The sequence below is a fragment of the Serinus canaria genome, chromosome 1A (assembly GCF_022539315.1).
Source record: "Serinus canaria isolate serCan28SL12 chromosome 1A, serCan2020, whole genome shotgun sequence".
Lineage (NCBI taxonomy): Eukaryota > Metazoa > Chordata > Aves > Passeriformes > Fringillidae > Serinus > Serinus canaria.
In genome coordinates this window covers 12240816-12249315 of record NC_066314.1, presented here as the reverse complement: position 1 = coordinate 12249315, position 8500 = coordinate 12240816, and the positions used below count along the sequence as shown (strand labels likewise).

The 8500-nt window shown below is 42.9% G+C and overlaps 1 protein-coding gene across 1 annotated transcript in view; it reads left to right on the top strand.

Moving 5' to 3' along the window:
- Window positions 1–659: 659 nt before the first annotated feature.
- Window positions 660–8500, top strand: part of SLC26A5 (solute carrier family 26 member 5) — a 32901-nt gene continuing 25060 nt past the window's right edge. Inside the window, exons 1-2 of the mRNA XM_030238023.2 lie at window positions 660–752; window positions 1392–1477. The gene's annotated coding sequence lies outside the window, so the exon portion shown is untranslated. The remainder of the gene's footprint in view (window positions 753–1391; window positions 1478–8500) is intronic.

Below are 8500 nucleotides of genomic sequence, written 5' to 3'. Positions count from 1 at the left end.
TTCACAAATTTTTTCATGCTCTTAGAGCATAAGGGTTTCAAAGTTGGAAACAAAAAACTTGTACAAACTCTTTGTACAAACCCGAATCTGGGAGGTGGGAAAACATTTTTGTCTTGGGCAAGACAGAGCTATCATTATGACACAAAACATGATAAACCAAGGACTCGAAGATGAGATCTGTGAAGGCATTTAACTACTAATTCCTGCATATTCACAATGAAATTCATACCTAGGTACTCTTTGCGCCCCTAAAGAAATGAAAACCGCACCCAGATAGATATTTGGGAAAATTTGAGCAGCTCGGCTGGTCAGACGCGGGAACAGATCGCCCGGGGAGGTGGAGTCACCGTCCCTGGAGGTGTTCGAGAGCCGTCAGGATCCGGCGCTGGGTGATGTGGTTTCGGGGTTACAGGGGGATGGTTGGGTTGACAGTTGGACTCGGGGATGTTAAAGGACTCTTCCAACCCTGCTCACCCCAGGCTTCCAGAGCTCCGTTATCCTCTCCGAGAAAAGGCACCCGCGCAGGCCGCGCCGCCGGGGGCGCGCACGGGCCCGCGGCATCCTGGGACTCGTAGGCCGCGGCGGGGACGCGCCCGGCCGGGGCTGCGGGGGGACTACGAGTCCCAGGCGCGCCCGCGGCCACGGGCGGGAGGGGGCGTGGGCGGGCGGGGGCTGGCGGCCACTCGCGCCCCTGCTCCTCACCTTGGAGCGGCGGCGGCGGCAGCAGCCGGGCTGGAGGAAGGCGGAGGGCGGTGAGCGGAGCGCGGCCGGGCGGGCGGGGGGGAGCGCGGGGTCAGTGGCGGAGGGGGTCTCTCCTCTTGAGCGGATCTCCCGTGAGGGGAACGAGCTTGCCGCGAAGAGCGTCTGTTGGGGTCGGGCTGTCCACACGCCTGTGGTTCCCGCTCGGTCACCCCGGGCCGGGGGTAGCCTGGGGGTCTCGCTCCGTGCCGCCCCCGCTCCCCTCGCTCCCCGCCGGCCCCGGTGGAGCGGCCGGAGCCCCGCGTGCGGCAGTCGCGGTCCGGGGGCGGCAGCGCCGTGCCGGGGCAGCGCCCAGGGGTTCCCGGGCAGCGGCGGCACCCGCACTGCTCGGTGCTGAAAAACACGCGCAGCACCCAAGGGGAAACCAGAAGGAGGGTGAGAGATCAGTCATTTCCTCGTGTTGTGGCTGCACCCCTCCGACTGTAAGCTGCGGGCTTACAGTTTGGGTCGGAGCGACTCTCCCAAGAAGTCCTGGAACAACAAAAACTACCTGCTCTGCGCTTCAGTACTAGCTTTAACCCAAAGACCTTCAAAACCTTTCCAAAACCTCGATTAAACTATTTCACCCCCAACCCCTTCATGCCCTTCCACTTTTCAAGCAAAGAAGAAGATTTTTGCCTTTCCTATGTCAGTATTTTTCAGCTTCACGAACTGTGGGAACATTTTGAACTCCTTACAAGGGATCAGTGAAAGCAACTAGGAAAAGCCAGCCAGAAAAGTAAGTAGGCTTAAATTAGCTGTGCTCTTGCCCATGCTGCTATTGCAAAATTTCTGATTGTCTGATGGTTGAAATATGGTTGAAAGCTGGTTTTGGGATGCTTCGAAATTTCAGAGGACCCAAGTGGCTGTTGCAGCAGGCATTTAGGGATAGTCCAGTAGTAAGGAAAAGAAAAAACATTAGAATGCTGCCATTATTTCTGCTGATGAATCAGCAGAATATGCATTCATAATTCTTCATATCTATTCCAGTAACACAATTGTACAGCATTGGAGCATTGGTTTTTATGTTAATGACTGACAACAAGGGTCTGGGCACGGAATATTTTGGCTGAAGTTTTCCCAAAATCTGCAAACAAACTTTTAAAATGTCTCTTACTAAATGTGCAGTGACAGGTATTTTGGGTTAACAGGCGTCTTGATTTATATTACAGAACTTTTATGAGTAGGATGCTACTTTACTGCTGCTGTAGAAACAGAAAAACTAAGGTAATTTGCTGTTTCAGAAGCAAACACGTGCAGGTGGCTTGCACTGAACTAACTCTGTGAGGATCACCTCTTGCCTTCCTCAAGGGACAGTAATCACACCTCGAAACCCTTGGTTTCTGACAGTCCTAAGCTTCCCTAAGACATGACAGATGTTTCAGTTCTGGATTTAGCAGTATTTCCAAACTGAACTATTTTGTTAATAGTCTTGCACTGTATTGTGAAACATCTCTGAAATGTAGTGTGGAAAAGGTATAGGAAGAGAATGGAGTTTCAGACATGCAGAGCTGCTGTTGGTAGCTGATAAAGCATATTCATTTGCAATAGCATTTACTCCCTTGTATAGATTTGAGGGTATTTAACTCATCAGTCTCATTCTAAAAGCTTCATTGCATTTAGAGGTATATTTATGGGGGAGTTGGAGCAATATCGAGTTATATTCAGAATCAGATTTTAGTGAAGGAAAGCTGTAAATCCAATAAGAAACAAGCCTGCTGCTGCATCCATGTTTGAGTTCTAAACTAAATTTTATTTCCTCTCAGTATTGTGTCCAGAGCTGATGTGCTTTTATTGCTCATACTGTACAAACTGTGTGTGCAGGGTAGTAGTTTGCTTCAAGGCTGACGTAATTTTAAAAAGTACAGATAATTGAGCATGATCTAGGTGAAAGGCCTAGGAAATTGTGATGTTTTTAGCCTCTGGCATAAACTGAGCCCTGTTTTCTAAGCTGAATACTTACTAAAATGCTCTGCTAGATTCACCCATCAGATCTTACAAGTTGGAGCACTGAACAGCCATTGCATCTTGCCTTTTGTTTGGAGTTTCTAGTCCATTACTGTGGTTCAAATCATATCTTCAGCACATAGTTTTTCATGGTTATAATAGTCTGTCCACAAAAATTCAATGTTTTAGGAACTTAAATATTACAAAACCACATGGAAAGATGTTATTATTTAGTGTGATGCTAAAATCATGGAAAACAGGCACAGATTTAGCACATGGCTGTCACACTGTTGCTCTTTTGCTCATAACTTAAGAAAGACAAACTGAATGTATGTTTGTCTGCTTTAACTGTTACAGTATAGACAGACCAGTATTATCTGGAACTACTGTTAATTTGAATTGCAGCTGTAGCCTCTATAAATGTAACCAAGACTTTTGTGCATCCACTGAGTTCCTAGAAAAGCACAGTCCTTTGAGCTCCTCTTCCTCTCTTGGTCTCTGCCCAATGAACTGCTCACTGCTATTTTTTCTTGTATTTTGTTGCTGATGTATTTTTCTGTAAGATCTGTTTTTCTAAAGCTTTCTTTTCTGTTTTTTTTTATTTTGGATTGTTTCAAAGCCTGTAACTTCTAGCACAGGAAAAACAAGCTGACTCTAAAACTCTCAAGCTCTAATTAGCCAGTTAATTTCAATGAATTAAACACCACCATTATTCAGATGTTTCTTTCCTTAGATCTATTAGTCAGCAGAATGTTGTCCTTCTAGACAGTATTTCTTGATAGTCCTTCTTGATAATAATTCTTCACGTGGCTACAAGACCTGCCATTGCTGTTATTTTATAACCAGTTATCTATAGCTTTTTGCTCTTTTGAAGTATAAGCAGCAGCAAAGTGCAGGTCTTGTTGTTATTTACTGTGTGCCCAGGTAATGGGAAAGCTATACACAAACAGGCAGTGTCAGGTATTTCCATGGCTTTGAAGATATAGCTGCAAATTTGTACAGGCAGTTGAATGATAGGATTTTGCAAGTCAGTTGCATTGATAGGATTTAGATTTTTATTTATGGTTATAAGAGTACATATATGAACCACTGGCCTGTCAGGAACTTGGACTACTCATCTCAAAATGTTGCATTAGCTATTTATTTGATTTTTTGCAGTAGCAAGCTGGGAAAACCTTCCATGTGACAAACAATAGTGTGATTGCCTTCCTGGGAGGTTCTTTACAACCTGTATTTTTACTGCCTGGGTAGAATCTTTTTTTTCTCCAGCCTTCTTTGAAAACTTACTGGTTTTGCCCAGGCAGGGGATCAAGTTTTACTGCTCCGCTTTGACTGTTGCATACTATTTTGTACATCCAATTCTGTTTGTGTTCTTATATTGTTGTGGTTATTGGGGAGGGTGTGTGTTAGCTAATTAATAGATGTTAATCTGTTAATTGAAAATCTGAGATTCTGACACATAGGCTGGGCTAAAGCAAAGATCAAATTGCTCCTTTTAATTTATTTTATGTAAATTAGGTTCTGAAGCAGGGCTGAGATTTGAGAACTTCTCAGAAAGCCTCTCATCCCATGTTGGGTGGGGCTTTGAGCAACCTGGTCTAGTGGAAGATGTCCCTACCCATAGCAGGGGGCTAGAACCTGGTGGTCTTGAAGGCCCCTTCCACCATTCTGAGGCACAGACTGAATTTTCCAATGCAAATCAAAAATTGCTGTGTCTGTTGTTTGAAACATCCTTGCTGAAGTTCAGTCTAGTAGGGACGGATCAATTAAGCTCAGTTAAGGATTGAACTGATTAAGGATTACCAAATTTCTGCCTGGTTTTCATGGAATAAAATTTAAAAAGCCATGCCCCATGCAGAAGAACACTTGGATTGCTACTTAGAGGTGCCCACAGAGAGCTGCCTGTTTTTATTCTCACAGAACTCTGCTAAGCTCAGGCAAATCTGAAGAGTCACATCAGGAACAAAACTACAGATATTTCACAGGTACAGGCAACTGTAATGTGTTCTCTAAATACAGAAGTTTTGCTGCTGCTTCCTTAACTTTATAGCATAACATGGTTCAAGTCCTTTTCCAGAGAAAGCTATACCTGAGTTCATTTATCACTTCAGCATCTAATCCTGCATATCCTGCTTTACCAGGATCTTGCCTCAGCTTCAGAGTTTTGACATAACATTTTTTTCTAAGCCCTTCCAATTTCTTTCAGGTTTACTGTTTCATTTTCTACTGTCTTTGGTACATTGCATTTTTCTTTTTGGAATTTTGCCCTGTACTTGCCTGCTTGTTTTCAGTTCTGCATTATATGATTCCAGTTTTATTTCTTTGCCAGTTTCATGCTTAAAATCAGTTTATATGATCTGGTTTTGGTGCTTCATTCAAGTCCATATAGCTGAACAGGTGACCTGAGTCTAACTAACTACAGTTAGTAGTGTACTAGCTACAGTTAGTACACTACAGTTCTGAGTCTGATTTTTTTTTCCCCCTGTTTTCTGGTGACATTTGTTTCTTTTGCATATGTGTTCCTGAGAAGGAAAGAAAGGTTCACTGAGTAATTTTTTGATGATTTCTTCTTGCAAGAACCTTTCTTCATTTCTTTTGATGATCCTCAGCCCAGATAGCCTTCTTGCTCTTCCAGTTCCTTCATTAAGACACCCTGTTCCTAGTGTAGCTGTTACAGGAATCCATTCATGCAGGGTTGTTCTGCCAAACTTAGAGGGTTAGTTTGAGAAATTTTCAGCTCCATGAGGGCTGGTCTTTTTTTTTGTGCAGTTAAGAACAGATATGGGGCTGTCTCACATTTAAATTTCATCAGCCACAGAAAAAATATGAAGCCATAAGGTGAGCTGCAAATAAAGCAGGGGTTTGCTGTGAAATACTTATTTGAGAAACTTCTTTACATGTTCTTTGCTTACAGTGCATTTTAAAATATTTCAAGCAAAAGCAGTGTTGGCCTGTCTTTGCTGTGCACTCACGGCCTTCAGGTGTAATCTTGGCATCAAAACGTTGAGGAAGGTTATTCCCACTGTCTGGCATTCACTTTCAGATCATGAAGCAACACTCAAGTACATAAGAGACAGGAGAATGCTATTATTTAGATAACATCTTCACCAAGCAACAGTTGCATAAATGGGGACAGGATCATATGTCATGTTCTGCTTACTGCTCATGTAGGATTTGGTTCATACCTAGTGCAGAAAAAAACCACAGAAAACGTGTGTTATGAAGTAGCTTTCAAGAAGGAAATGTTTGCAGATCCTAACATGGATAGGGAAGTTCTCAGAACTATCAGGAGGAGAGTTGCAGTTTTGAGAAATAGTTAGTCATACTGCTTTCCCAAGGAGTGGCTGCCCTGTGCTGAAGTTCTCTGTTGCCTTTCAGAAACATCAGCTCTTCAGGAATTTCTTCAAGCATGGTAGTGGCTGTAGCCTGTTTTGCAGAGGAACAGATCCTTTCAGAACATGTTAGAAAGAGAGCCTTGTAGAGGATCCTTGGACACTTTTCAAAACCTCATGTTACTCAAGTAATGGTAGTTACTTTATACCACGTTTTCAGCAGTGAAATTGGAATATAAGTTTTAATCCCATTCTAAACCCTCTCTTCTTCCCTCTCTGCACCCCAGTCATTTCTTCCGCTGACCGCACTGTTTTACTGTCCTTCAGTTTTCTGACTTGAGAGGTTTGCACTGTAAACATGATGACTGAAATGATTTTGGTTATAAATAACAACCTTCTATTTTTTGTTGTTTATTTTTAACTTGATGCAGCACTTGAGTAGGTAGTGATGTGTTTAAAGAGTTGATGAAGCAGATAGGGTAGAATTCTTTTGGTGGCTTCTTTGCAGGAGGAGGTGTATCACAGAATGAAGTAATTTCTTTCTGCACAGACGCTTGCTGTCTGCATGTTCCACTTTGCCTGAAAAAAATAAACCGGTTGCTGGAGGTCCACTGAGATCACAAGAAGTAAAGAAATTATTCTGGCTTAGCTTGGTGTGTATTCATGGTCTTGGTTATCTCCTCGACCAGCTGGAGCTTTATGAAGAAAACTGCTCCACCAAAGTTTTTGGCAGTGGATTCTCTCTGAAAGTGAAGCTGGCTAATGATTACCTGTCTCTGAAGTAGTGTACGTCCTTATCAGTTGGATTAACAAAGCACAATAAAGGGGTCATCAGCCATGCTACCATTCTGATTAACTTACTGATTTCACTGTCACTAGCAACTGCTTTTGGCAAAGGGAAAGAGGATGGCAGACTAGAATCCAAGGTCACTGGAGTTGCAAAAAGCAGAAATAAGAATGATCATATTGCCATGGGTTCTCATGGTCATCAATGCATTTACACAGGAAACAGAAGCCATCTCTTATCTGTGTCTCAGAGGGAAGGAGACCAGTGTTCTGCTGCTCAAAGTGCTCCAGTTGTTTGTCTTATGTGGAATAGATTAAACAGCTTAATCATTATAACAGGTCCTAAAACATTCTGTGGATGAAAACAAACATAAAATTGCTGGTTGGTAAGAGATACGCCTAAGACACTAATGAATTCATTTGTCCATGGAGTAAACTTTGGAGACTTAAGTATTTTTTGGCAAGGAGCATGAAATATAAATTACCTCTTACCAGTTACATATTCATATGATTTTAAAAGATATATATGTCTTATTTGTTACCATTTTGAGAGAAGAATCTTTATGCTCAATGTTATTATTATGCTGTGTTCAGTGGCTACGATAGGTTCATTAGAGGAAAATATATCATGCTGAAGATGGGGCTGCTGCTGCTGCTTCATATCCCAGATCCAACCAATACCAAGGCTGAAGGTGTTTGCCATAAGCACACACACACAGAGAACACACATACACAACTTACTTAGACCTGTACATGGCAGGATATGCTTATTGGAGAGGCAACACCCACAGCTTCATCCTCTCTGCTCTCTAGCTAACCAGGATGGAGGTCCATTATGAGACTATATGTACACATGTAGAGATACATCACACATCTGCAAGGTGGATCCCTCCAGCACACAGGCTCACACAATCTGCCTAGTAGCTCCTTCATTCCAGTGTCCCCAGCTGAGCTGGACATATGAGTTCTCAAGGTCATAGCCCCACTCCAGTTGTTGGTACAGATCATGCCATGTGCACATGTGTGACTGGCCAGGACTTCCCAGAATCTCTTTTGCTGCCCCTGAGTGTTCTTACTCTTAGAGATGGGCAGATGCTTTTCACATCCAGGGAGCTGCCAGGGACTTCCAGGGTCCCATAGGTGACCCTTGTGTACTACTCTAGACTGGTGGCAATGAGCTCTTGATAGGCTGATGGCTCATGTGGTGGCCCTGGCAATAGCCCACCAGGGTCTGATCCAGGTTTTCCATCCTGCTGCTGTTCTGAGTAATATTATAGGTGTGTGGAGAAGCTTTTATCACACAACCAAACACAGTTTATGTAATCATCTCACCTTTCTAATGAAAGTGGACATTTTGCCTGTCTAAAAGCTGCATAGAATTTTAAGGTTTTGATTTATTTTTTCACAAAGGTTCACTCCTGGAGTGCATTTCTTAGATTAGGACTTACAAAAGGAAAATTTTGTTTGTTTCACAAGTTAACCTCTAAATTTATTAAATTTTACAAAGAGGCTTCAGGTTTAAAAAATCTAGTTGTTAGTGGATTTAATGGGAGGAGTGGAGGAGGAATGAGAATGATGAGAACAGTCCAATAAAATTAGAACACATTCCTTATGACTCCACCCAGTCATTTTACACCTTTGTGCTTATTTGAAAAACAACTTTGTACTTGTCACTGAGGGTGAAAAGTGGAAGGGCA